Source organism: Centrocercus urophasianus, unplaced genomic scaffold (genome assembly GCF_019232065.1).
Source record: "Centrocercus urophasianus isolate 14NV4802_14NV808 unplaced genomic scaffold, USGS_Curo_1.0 seq_11, whole genome shotgun sequence".
Classification (NCBI taxonomy): domain Eukaryota; kingdom Metazoa; phylum Chordata; class Aves; order Galliformes; family Phasianidae; genus Centrocercus; species Centrocercus urophasianus.
The window spans coordinates 74,975,204-74,987,601 of record NW_024884253.1 but is presented as its reverse complement, the minus strand read 5'-3'; the positions used below and the strand labels follow the sequence as shown (position 1 = coordinate 74,987,601).

The window sequence follows — 12,398 nt, the reverse complement described above, 5'->3', positions numbered from 1 at the left end:
GACACAGTACTCCAGATGAAGCCTTACCAGGGCAGAGTAGAGGGGGAGGACCACCTCCCTCGACCTGCTGGCCACGCTCTTTTTAATGCACCCCAGGATGCCATTTTGGCCACAAGGACACACTGCTGGCTCATGGCCAACCTGTCATCCACCAGGACACTCAGGTCCCTCTCCACAGAGCTCCTCTCCAGCAGGTCATCACCCAATCTGTACCAGTGCATGCAATTATTCCTCCCTAGATGCAAGACTCTACACTTGCTTTTGTTAAATTAATGCCAGTGCCAATTACGTGAAATCTTTAAAGCAACAGTTCTTTATATAAATGTTGATACAGTGAGGATGATGGAGCCCTGGAAGACAACAACAGAATCTCATCTCATTGCAGTGTGTTCTAGCTTGGATTTCACTATGTCTTTGCACCTCAGATCCTGACTGAAAAAGGCAGTGCTATTCTTCATGGAGACACTCATACTGGTTAACTTTAAGTATCTCTTACCATCAGTTTGCTCTAAAAACTGAAAAAAATGGCTCAGATGCAGGCCTGAGGAGGTGATAACCTTAACTCCTACTGCTACAGAGGAATTATAGGCCACACAGCTGTGGGCAGGTGCTTCTGTTCCTCTAAAGAATAATGAAAACAGCATCCTGAACTGATACCTACAGATGTTCTTTTTTTCTTTTTTTAGATAAATCATACAAGCATTCGGCATACAACTGCAGGAGGTAACTGAGTTTAGTTACATGATACTACAATCCTCAGACTGGGAGCTTGTGAAGCCATTGCTTTCATCTTACAAATAGGGAGTCCCCATCTGCCTTATAACATTTTCACAGAGAAGGAAAATAGTTGCTCAGTCTGTCTTTTTGATGAGAATAATTTCTTTAAAAACACAAAGCAACAACAATCTCAGCCAATTCAAGAGTGTCTTGAGGAGCTCTAGAACACAGAAATACTTGATTAGATAACAACTATTTAATCACATAGGAAGGTGGTACTTTACTTAAGTGAGCATATGACTTGTATATTTTACGTCCAAAGAAGCACAAGCCCTTTTTTCTCTGGGAAATTCTATTAGAAGAGGGCTATTCAATGGAAAACATGTCTCTGGAAAAGACTCCGCTACAACTTTTAGTGATAGATTTCTCTAAATTTGCTCTCCCCAGAGCTGAAGGTGAATCCCCACATCTATTCACAGAGCACTCAGCCCACCAGTTTTACTGCCTGCTTACTCTACAGCTTCAGAGACTATCTTCAGATCTTCCAGCTATGCATATCCACTGAAGCTTAACTCCCCAAATGGTCAAATCAAATGCCTACAAGGAGAGCCAAGAAAAGGTCATTCATCTTAGGCTGTGATGTCCTCCATACTGTAAACTATTCAAGACAGGAAAACAGTAAAGAATAGTTCTTCCTTACCAATCCTGCTCTGAAAATGAGAGACTGTACAAGGAACTCTTGGAGGAAGGAAAAGAGATTTATCACAGTACTAAATGATGCAGCCAGAAAGGCACTATTCTTTCCAGACTTTTTTTTTTTGCCAAAGACTTATAGATTTTGCTGTTGTACAGCATTATAGCCATAGATTTATCATTCCTATTGATACACTGAGATCATTTAGTACACTAAGATCAAATTCCATGATTAAACTACAAATACAAAGCGTTTTAGTCCTGTATAACCTACAGAACAATGTGACCTTTCAATATCTAAGAACACAAGAAAAGTTCACTCCTTAACATTCACACTTTCAATCATAATGAGCAGACTACACTTCATGATTCTCCAGGTACCGACAAATGATAAAAAGACTGATTATTGCTCTTCCTTTTTCTTCTTTTCTTACTGATTTGGTAATGGTAACTGCACAAATGTCTTTGCATGCTTCACTGTCATCATTTTTAGTTTTTCTCTATCCTCCTTTTTTTGGAGAAGACTGGCCTAATTACCTGGTGATTATGACACATGTTCTGAGACTGAAAAGAGAAAGATCCGAGAGCTAAATAAATCAAGTCTCCTTTAACAGTGACTAGTACTGATATGGGCTACGCATCTCACATTTAGCTTCAACAACAAGCACTGTGTTTCACCTCAGGCTCTGTTTAGGCTTACCCTCCTACAGTCTGAATGAACCATGCGGTCAGACATACACATAACCATTTCAGAAGTATGTATTAGGAGTTTAAAATAATCTTGCTCATGTTTTTTCCTCTTTAAAAAAAATCCAATATTCTATTTAGTTCCTTAATGTCTTGTAAATCCTAAATTATTTTGATCCTTCCTAGTAGCTTTGCTTCTGAAAGTAACTTCAACTATCCTAGCTAGATATTAAGAATGCTTGTATTAGTGTTGCTCCACACTGGGAAAAAAAAAAAAGTCAAAATAAATAAAATTAACTTCTTACATATTTAGAGTTGGGTCTTAATCCACTGAAATGTAGTGAGGTTCTGTAAGTCTTAAATTCAGAAATATATGCAGGAGTGCTGACCTGATCCACCCATGGCAAATGACCAGGATAAAGACATTTGTTACAATAGGAGTGTAAATAGTATAGGCAAACAGGAAAAAAAAGCCATCTGAGCACGAATTCATCTAAATCTATGTGAAAGCAATACAGCTATCAGTGAGACTAGACAGTAATGCAGAATTACAAAGAAACCAAAAGAAAGGAATCAGTTTGAAAAGTTATCTACATGAAACTCAGAAATTGTAGCATGCAGAAAAGATCTTGGAACAGAAGCAGCAGTAGTCGACTCCTGCTGGATACTACCAACAGACACGCTACAAGAACTGCAATCTTGTGAGGCACTTGGAGCAGTCCACCCAGCTTAGACAGCAAATGCAGGATGCCATACGTGGGCACCCAAACCTCCAGGCATGCATAGGCATCATGGGTGCTGCCTTGGCAACATGCACAGGAGGAAGGAAGCGCACTGAGCTGGGGGATCTGCATCTCCACCAGAGGTGTGGGTGGTCAGGGAACTGAGCTGTGTTCCCACAGATAGAGAGTTCTCTGAGCAACCTGTTTCAGCATTCAGTCACTCTCCCAGTAAATAAGGTTTTTTCTCATGTGCAGGTGGAACATCCTGTGCTTCATTTTGAGCCTACTGCCTCTTGTTCTGTTGACAAGTACCATTGGCCTTCTTGGCCAGGACATGCTCCTGTCTACCAGGACTCCAAGGTCATTTTCTGTACACCTTCTTCCCAATAGCTCAGCCCCAGCCTGTAGAGGTGATGGATTTATTCCTTTCCAAATGCTGGACACTGCACATGCCCTTGTTAAACTTCATGATATTCTTCTTTGCTCAACAATCCATCTTGTTTGAATGGCAGCACTGATGAGTAAAACAAACAAGAATGGGCCCAGTATAAGTCCCTGGGGATATCAACAGCTACAGGCTTCCAACCAGATTCAGTGTTGTTGATCACAACAACTTGTGATTAACAATCACAAATCTGCTTAATACTGGGGAGCTGAAAGAACTGATAGCAAACAGCCAGTTCAGTAGCTGAGGGCCAATTGAGCATGCACCTAAAAACAAAGTATGACAATGAGTCCACCATCTTACCCCATAAATTATGAATAGCCCAAGAGCCCCTTGAGTTCTTCTTCATGGCAGTGAGCTGCATGACAGAATCTCGTACTGAATAAGGACACCTCTCAAGATTATGCCTGTTCAGAGATCCCTTACTCCTTGACATCAAGACTCCTTGCCAATACAGATCCTTGTTAAGTGGTTGTTTATTTTTAGCTTTGTTAGCTAAGATTATATCTTGGACTAATTGTGCACATACCTTAGACATAAACTATTGACTAAGTCTGGGACTAGTAGTGAATTCAGCTGCATCGAGGCTCCTCTGTGGTTCAAGTTTTGAATCAAGAGGGTCCACTCTGAATCTCATGGCTAAACAGGAGTCTTCCTTATGTGTCTGTAACACCATCCTCTACCCTGCACTAAATAATCAAGTGCATCCAGCCATCTTGAATCTTGTTAAGTTCATGCTAAATCACTACATTATGTCTATTTCTGTTTCTCCCTTATGAGTGAGGTCTATAGTGTAGACGTTTCCATCAGAACAATAAGGCATTACAGAAAACATTCCTAATGCTTCTTCTTCACTTCTCAATAATACACATTAGAATGGATTTCTGCAGAATTTCTACATTCTCACTCAAAATATGGACCAGCAATGCAGTGGAAGTAAACTACATTCTGAAGGACACTAGCCCAGAGCATTTCAACTTGTAAATTTCAGCTTGTAACTTGTAAACTGAAGGCACAAGCCATACAGTGAATGCAGGAGACTGTGTTCCTTACATCAGGGATGCTGAGTAAGGGTTCTGAGCTCCTAGTTTCTTTCTCTCCCCTTGGTACAGAAATATGCTCTAATTACAGGCAAAACACAAGGTTTGCTGAATTTTAGTCACTGAGTCACATATTACAGCTTCTGCTTCCCTTCCCAGTAACTGTGCTCCTTATTCTGCCAAACTGAAGTTTACCAACCCCAAAACAGACTCAGCAGAAGTGAGTGTCTCAGCAACTCAAGTTACAACAATGGTGATTGCAACGCAAGCCTACCTTCCTCAACCATTAAAACTAAATCACCGTACTGCAAATGGTGATGGCTAAGGGAGTAGCAGATGTTTTATTCTGCTGACATGTATTTGTGGAAAAGATATTTTAGGTGGACAGCTTGGTGCAATTACATTTTAATGTTCATCTCTTGAGGAGAACAAAAACCACTGCAGCTTACCATGCAAGAGTCCCAGCACTACACTTTCCACAGTCATGAGCAACTGTAGCCCTTCTTCTCTGTATATAAATGTGGACCCACACAGGAAGGAAACAGGAAACCTGGTTCCTTGGGATATAGAGAAGGCTGACTAACTCAGGCTTCACCAGCAAGAGCCCTAGCAAGTCATGGAAGGCAAACTGAAAGAATGAAGAACTGTTCACTGTAGGAGAAAAATCAGGTTTGAGATCATCCAGGAACCTGATAAGATGCATCTGATGGAACTGATAAACAAAGTTGCTAAATCACTATCCATCAAGAGCAGACACCACCATGCTATGTGGTGTAGTCAGCACCCAGGAAGGAGGAAATGCCATCCAGAGGAACCTTTGCAGACTTGAGAGGCAGGCCTGTTAATTTCATGAAGTTCAACAAGGTGCAAAGTCCTGTGCCAGGGACAGGGCAGTTCTAAGGAAGCTGGAGAGGGAATCTTTATCAGGAACTGTAGTGATAGGACAAGGGGTAATGCCTTTAAACTAAAAGAGAGTAGACTTAGGCTAGACACTTGAAAGATTATTTACTACAGGAGCAATGAAACACTGGACTAGGTTTCCTAGAGCATTTGTTGATGCTCCATCCTTGGAAGTATTCAGTGCCAGGCTCAGTGAGGCTTTGGGCAACTTGGTCTGGTGAAAACCGTCCCTGCCCATGGCAAGGGATAGAAACTAGATTATTCTTATAGTCCCTTCCAACCCAAGCCATTCTATGATTCTACAGAATTTATTTAAGTTAAACATCAAAGAAGGAAAATTGCATGAAAATGCTTAGAAATTGGTGAAGTGAAAGTTAACATAAATAATGAATAACGCAATATTTGTCTTGCCCGCAGGAAACACGATTTTCTGCGGAACTATTTGTTTTCCTGATATGGAACTATTTACATGTGTAGAGATGTCCAGACCAGTAGTAGCAAAATATGATTCTCATAACTTAAAGTTAAGACAGGCAAAAACAACTTTAGATTTTCCATGATGTTAAAAAGGGTCTATGCAATCCCCCCTTACCCGCTGATGCTATGTCTTCCATTGTCATTATTCTTCCAAGATCAGTAGTACTGGTGGCTGTTAGTGGCTAATAATTCATTTTTCCATCTCACTAGACATTACTTGTATTTTATAGCTGTTCTCTGTCATCCACAATAAATTATTTCCTAGCTATAATACTGACTTCGGATTGTTGGATGTATTCAGGTCTAATTTCATTAAAAGAAGCTTCATGTCTGCATGTAGTATGGAAGAGGTTTAATGCTATTAGCCAAAGAACTTACACCTGGTTCTTATTACTAATGATGTCTGGCATCTGTGAAGGCAAAACAGCTGACATCCACAATGTCAATCTTATTAAATTTTTTTCAAAAGATCTCTGAGGAGAAAGATGTACATTTTATAGTTATTGCCTTTCTTCACATGCAATATCAACAATTATTTTGATCCCTGTTTGATTAGATAACAAATCTAATTTCCAACTCTGTTTTTCACTGCACAAGATATTTATAACATTTACACTCACATATTGAGAAACAAGTTACTGGGAAGTGTACAAAATAGTAAGGTCCATGAGCTTAAGTTCACAAAGGATTTATTTTTGTTTGGCTGGGGAGGGAGAAAAAGCAGAAAATTATCTACCATCCTCAGCACCAACATGCAAACTATAGATCCTGAAAGATTCCACTGAGCTGACCCAAAAACAAAGCCAACAAAGCTTCACAAACAATCTAATTTACAACACTGTCAGGTCACTAAGCCTACATCTTTACTACTTCTGTCAGTGCCTGATGATACGTCAAGTTTCTAAGCATACGTCCACAACCTTTCAACGACTCAGTCTCTCCTTGCTAGAGCCTACTTGGACAACTCCAAATTCAGTTCAGAAGCTACGTGGACAGAAAGTTTAAGTTCACGTATAAGCTAATACAACAGCATAGATGCAGCATAAGTGGTATAATTCTGCAGGTGTTTGATAGCTCAAGAGCACTCTTATCCCTATTTATTAGGTCTGCCCTCTCAAGCATTGCAAACAAGATGGTTCTGTTGCTTGTGGTTTCAAGTTTGTGGTTTCCAGAATCTGGGGAGCTCTGACAGAATGCATTTACTCAGACAAGTTGTGCTCAAAATATAGCTAGTGAAAATAATGATGCTCTTTCTGCCTCTTCTTCACCGAACAGGTCAGTGCTTAAAGTGCTCACACTATCATTTATTTTACATGTTCTCTGTTATAGCTGTAAAAAGCGAGAAAACTGCTTACCTACAGTATAGCTTCCAGAAAACCTTACACAGTAGGTTTTGATCTGTAGTCTGTAAATGATTAACTACCCTGCTTCCATTTGTTTGAAGTCAGATATTCCTTGCTGTGAAACTTCTTCAGTTTCCTTTCCTGTTAAAATCCCTTCTATCTAGCTAGGACTGTCAACTGCTATGGAAAATAACAATGATGACAAATCCATACAACAGCAGTGATTTTGATTTTTTGATATAATTCCCATAGTTCTGAGACAATTTAGTTTCACAGCGACCGCAAAACAATGTTGTAAAAATTAAAAAAAGTCTTATTAGTAGGAGCCAAGCTTCAGACTTCCAAATCAATCAGTTTTTTTTAAAGGAACCTATTTTGCTGCTTGGATCTGAATACCTTATTAGCATGCCATCTGTATAATCAAAGAATATTAGGATGCTATAATCACAAAACAAACAAGAGAGTTAGGCAAAGCAGACTACGACAACAAAAGAGAATAAGCAGAAGGCTTACCCCTATCCTGGGCTCACGCACAAAACACAAGTGGAGGCAATCTCCAGACAAGATCCTTCCCCACTGGTAGCCAGCTCTTAAATAGGTCTAGGATGGATGGAGCCTGGCTCCACCCCTTCCAGCAGCACAGGTAAATTGCCTTCACCTGTGCTCCTCTGGCTGACTCATTGCTCACCTCAGGTGATCAATCAGAGGTTCAGGCCGTGACTCAGCAGTTCCCATACACCATCTGTAAAATGGAATCAACTTCATGGGTTTTTCAATGCTTTTAAATGTATATCTCACGTGTATATTACAAAGGTGGCTCTCCACACCTGGTCACAAAGTTTTTAAAACAGAGTCAATGGATGGGATGTGTAAGCTGTAACCTTGTGTTTGCCCTTTGAACCTTCTTCATTTCATTAGGGGTGTGTGTTCAAGGTGAGATGACTTTCTGTAATGCAGAACTCACTGAGATTTCCAGTTTTTGAAAACCACTGAAGTAAAAGCAGAGAGGTTTCAAGTCATACAAGGGCTGCTGTGAAAGTAATACCTGCTATTTTACTACACTGCCCACAACATCAGAGGCAGATGTTGGTGGTATGGCAGTAGAGGTTGAACCTTCCCACCAATATTTCATCACATTTTGTTGCTGTGTGACAAAGGGCAGCAGAAGGGCAGTCTGACAGAACAACACCTAACATGGAAGTGCTTATTAAGCAAAATTGTGTCACTGAGTTCCTCCACGTGGAAAAAATGGCACCCACTGACATTCATTAACACTTGCTAAACATTTATGGAGACCAAAGACTGGATGTGAACACAGTAAAGTGGTGGGTGGTGCATTTCAGCAGTGGTGGTGGTGACAGTGCTTCACCTCTGCTGGTATAGATGTTTATGAGTGGGGCATGTTGGCTCTTGTTCATTGCTGAGGAAAATGCAGAACTAACACTGTTGACTATTTTGAAAAATACCATTTTGTAGCTAAGAATTTGCTCTATTAAAGACTGTTATTATGCTCTTTGCACCTGTTGTCATTTCCATGGAAATAAATAGGAAGCATTAATTTCAGAGCTATCTACATATTTTAAAAAGTCTGTGAAGTACTTTTATGTACTCTGTACTTCAACCATGTGCACTTTAATTCTTTAAATATGAAAAAAGAAAGAATGAAATCACCTTGAATATGTACAACTACTCAGGTAGACTCTATAATGGATTTTCAGTTTTATTATTAGTGAAGGTCATACAAGAATTTTGCTTTACCCAGTTGGCTTCTAAAATATTGAAGGTTAGAATTTTCCCATCTAAGAAGTTCAAGAACAGCACATAAGGACCAAAGAATACTCTAGACTCATTAATTAATCAAGTCATGTCACAGCAGATCTTGTTAATCCATCCTCAGAGGAAACTCAAATGATGTTTCAATTCTCTATGCGAGAATAGACAGAATAGTGAATAGTGATAATGCTATACAATTACAGAGAGATGGGAAGAATTTGGAGACACAAGAAATTAAACTAAATTATTTTTTTCCCAACAGCAACTAAAATGACTTTTTTGGATATTATCTTTGTGAACTATTCTATTTAGAGGACAGTAGCAAGAGTATATTTTATAGCTAAATATTGTAAGGTGAAAGCATTAAATGCTCTGTTGGAAAGAACAAGAGTTAATGAGTTTAAAAGTCACTTTGTTGTGTAAAACTAAGCAGCTTATTTTGATGTCCTTTATCTATACGAAGCCACAGCAGAAGAATGTAGGTGTCCACTGTGTGTCCACTGTGAGTGACAATGACTAGGTACACAGTAACAGCTGCTATCTTACTTTTTCTTGTCTAGTAGAAGCTTTGTTTTCTTGTCCTAAAAAGAATTAAATTGCTGCATCCAGCAATGAGTCTCAGAGAAAAGTGTTCATTTTTCTTTTTCCTGGAATGAATAAACACTTAAATTTTGAGATTTACTAATAATAATCTTTATTCAGTTAAAACCGAGTATCTTGTTTCTGTCCTGAAAGTTAATGGGTGTCCTTACCCTATCATCATGCAGTTTTTAGGCGATGCATAGCAGTTCACACGTGAAAAGAATCTTGGATGTCAAGTGATTATTCTATACTTCGTATTTAAGATGTGTAAATAAACAGATGAGGTCAGTGACTCTTAAAAATCTGTGCTTGCTCAGAGAAAACATGCAGTTTGTATATGAAGGAAAGCAGTAATAGTACACATTTACCCTAAAGGGATTTATTGTAGGATACAATGTAAGCAAAAGATCCTGAGCTGGCTAAATGCACAAGACAAAGTTTTACGTTTTCTAAGACAAGTTGGCTGCTACCAGTTAGTTATAAAGAAATACATTTATTCAAATTTTAAGTCTGAGAAAAATCACAGTGGTTTTAAAAATCATTATACCACTCATATCTCAAGGTCTCTGTCCAGCTGTAGATTCTCTTTTCCAACCCTGCCTAAGGCTTTTCTGATTGCTCTGACATCTGCGTATTACATTATCCTTCAAACAGAAGGGAGATGCATCTGCAGCATAGGTCTGATCCAGAGATCAGTGAAAGCAATGGAAAGACTCCAACTGGTGCAATCACTTGTGGATCAGATTCTTGAATTGTTAGTGATGAAGCACAGTGTAAAATGTCAACCTCAATTAAGCTATGGCAAGATTTCCATTCTGTAGGGTCAGTACGTCAGCTATAAAAATTTCACAATTATCTGTACTCCATAGATTTCAATTACTTTCCAGCTTAGTGCATCTAGAAATGTGAAGCTTATTTGTAAAGTGACTTACCCTTTTTCAATTAATTCCAACACTTCTACTGCTGCTGCCGACTACCATGAACTCCTGTTTCTTTTTTATTTCTATTTTTGCCTCTTCTTCAGGAACGAAGTAAAAATGTGCTCTCATATTTGCAATTATGTGCTTATTCCTTGCATTTGTACACATTTTTAAGTATCACCACTACTTATGTAACTGAGGTGCCCTCTGGATTTTGAAATCCAGAATTTCAAAATGAAGATTTTTAATGTAATGTGAATATTTACAGAATATACCCACAGGTATTCACACACTATTTTTGGAGAGCAGGACTAAAAAAAGCAACACAACACTATAGGCTTTATAACCAGTGCCTATGCACTTCAAGCAGGGGATCCAGGGCCTCAGATCATGAGTGCAGCCATGGCTTCATTGATTTTGGTCAGCCAACCTAATGGTGAGCTTTTTCTACCTGGCCTTATTCAATTCATCATGGCCATTCTATAGAAGTAAATTGTTGGTGAAAAATGAGAATCAATACCTATCAAGGTGAATAAATATGAAAAGACTTTGATCTGCTGTCAAATGTTTTGTGTGTAGTGAAGTAAGCTATATTGACTACGAAAAAATCCTACTTTTGAGCTATACTCTGCACATTCTTTAGACTTAAAGTAAGTCCCCTACCTGCTATTTTTTTCATTAAAAAATGAAATATCAGTCATGACTAGTTAATTAGCTTACTCAGCCATTCTATTCTGATATAATCAATTTTTTCATCCAGCTGCTTTATTCACAAGACCCCATTAGCAGTTTCAGAACATAAATGTCTAGTTCATCTGCAGTGCAAATTGCAAATCCACTAACCATCTAATCTTGCCATGACAGCTCATGAAATCTTCCAGGCATTGCTAGATTTTGTTCTGGAGGTTTCCAACAAAAATTTTAAGAGCCCCGAAGACTACAAAGGTCAAAGGAAAAAACAAAACAAAATAAAACTTTGGCTGTGATTAGAAAGAATGAATTCAGGAGTAGCCATTTTTTGTTGGCTTTGAGCATATCTTCCCTGTGACAACTCTACTGATCTCACAGCAATATCATGTAGGTATTTTATTCCTACAGATAGATATACTCCCACTCTTTGGCATCCTCACTGTTAATTCCTATTCATTAAGCAGGCCTGGCACTGTTGCGTCTCAGATCCTCGGCAACTTTTCTGCACCCATTTCCTCACATTAATCATTTTGCACTGCTCTTGGATGCCAGCTCTGAACGTTGATAAGGGAAGTTGATCCAAAGTCAGACAAATTTCTGCCTAGTGAGGGGCTGGGTGGAAGCTGGAAGAGCTGTAGGCCATTTCACTTCAATGTACAATTAAGGATGGATTTAAATGATGGATTTGTTCTTTATCCAGCCCCGCCTTCCCAAACCAGACTCCGTCCTTCATTTCATTTTCAGAGATCTGTGTATATTTTTGAGAACATAACTAGATTCTTATACAGACATGAAAATCACAAAAATGAAAGTCAGAGGAGGCATATCTGCATCTAGTGATACATACCAATATTTTTATATTCTGAAATCATGAGGAAGGAGAAAGCCCTCCTGGCTGTAATTCAGTTTATTATTATTATTATTACTATTTTATTTATGTGTGTGTATGCAGTTATATGTCTATCAGCAGAAATGAACCTGGAAAAATCTCTGAAATTCTTCTGAACACCTCATCTCATCTTGTGGCATTTCATTGAATAGCATCAAGCACAGACTTATATAGTCACAATTAAAAATGCACCCCTAATAAGCATATTAAGATAGATTTCAGTATGTGTTCCTTCAGTAGCATATACACTAAAACTGGAATGATATAGAGATTAGCGTAGCCCGTGTGCAAGGATGATACACAAATTCATGAAATTCAGGCTTCCCAGCAGGTGGTTAATGCCCCATGCCTGCCAGTGTTTAAGTCATTTGGATAATGCCCTCAATAATATACTCTAATTTGTGGACAGGCAGTCAGACTAGATGATCCCTAAGTCCCTTCCAATTCAACTTCTATATTATCCTATCCTATCTTATCCTATCCTATCCTATCCTATCCTATCCTATCCTATCCTATCCTA

General features: G+C 38.8%; 1 long non-coding RNA gene and 1 other non-coding gene across 2 annotated transcripts in view; one reads left to right on the top strand and one right to left on the bottom strand.

Moving 5' to 3' along the window:
- LOC122155199 overlaps window positions 1-12,398 on the bottom strand; it is a 50,550-nt gene that overhangs the window by 36,866 nt on the left and 1,286 nt on the right. The gene's annotated exons all lie outside the window — the stretch shown is intronic.
- LOC122155305 lies at window positions 12,104-12,206 on the top strand. The gene has a single exon (XR_006167230.1). It is a non-coding gene; the product is annotated as a U6 spliceosomal RNA (small nuclear RNA).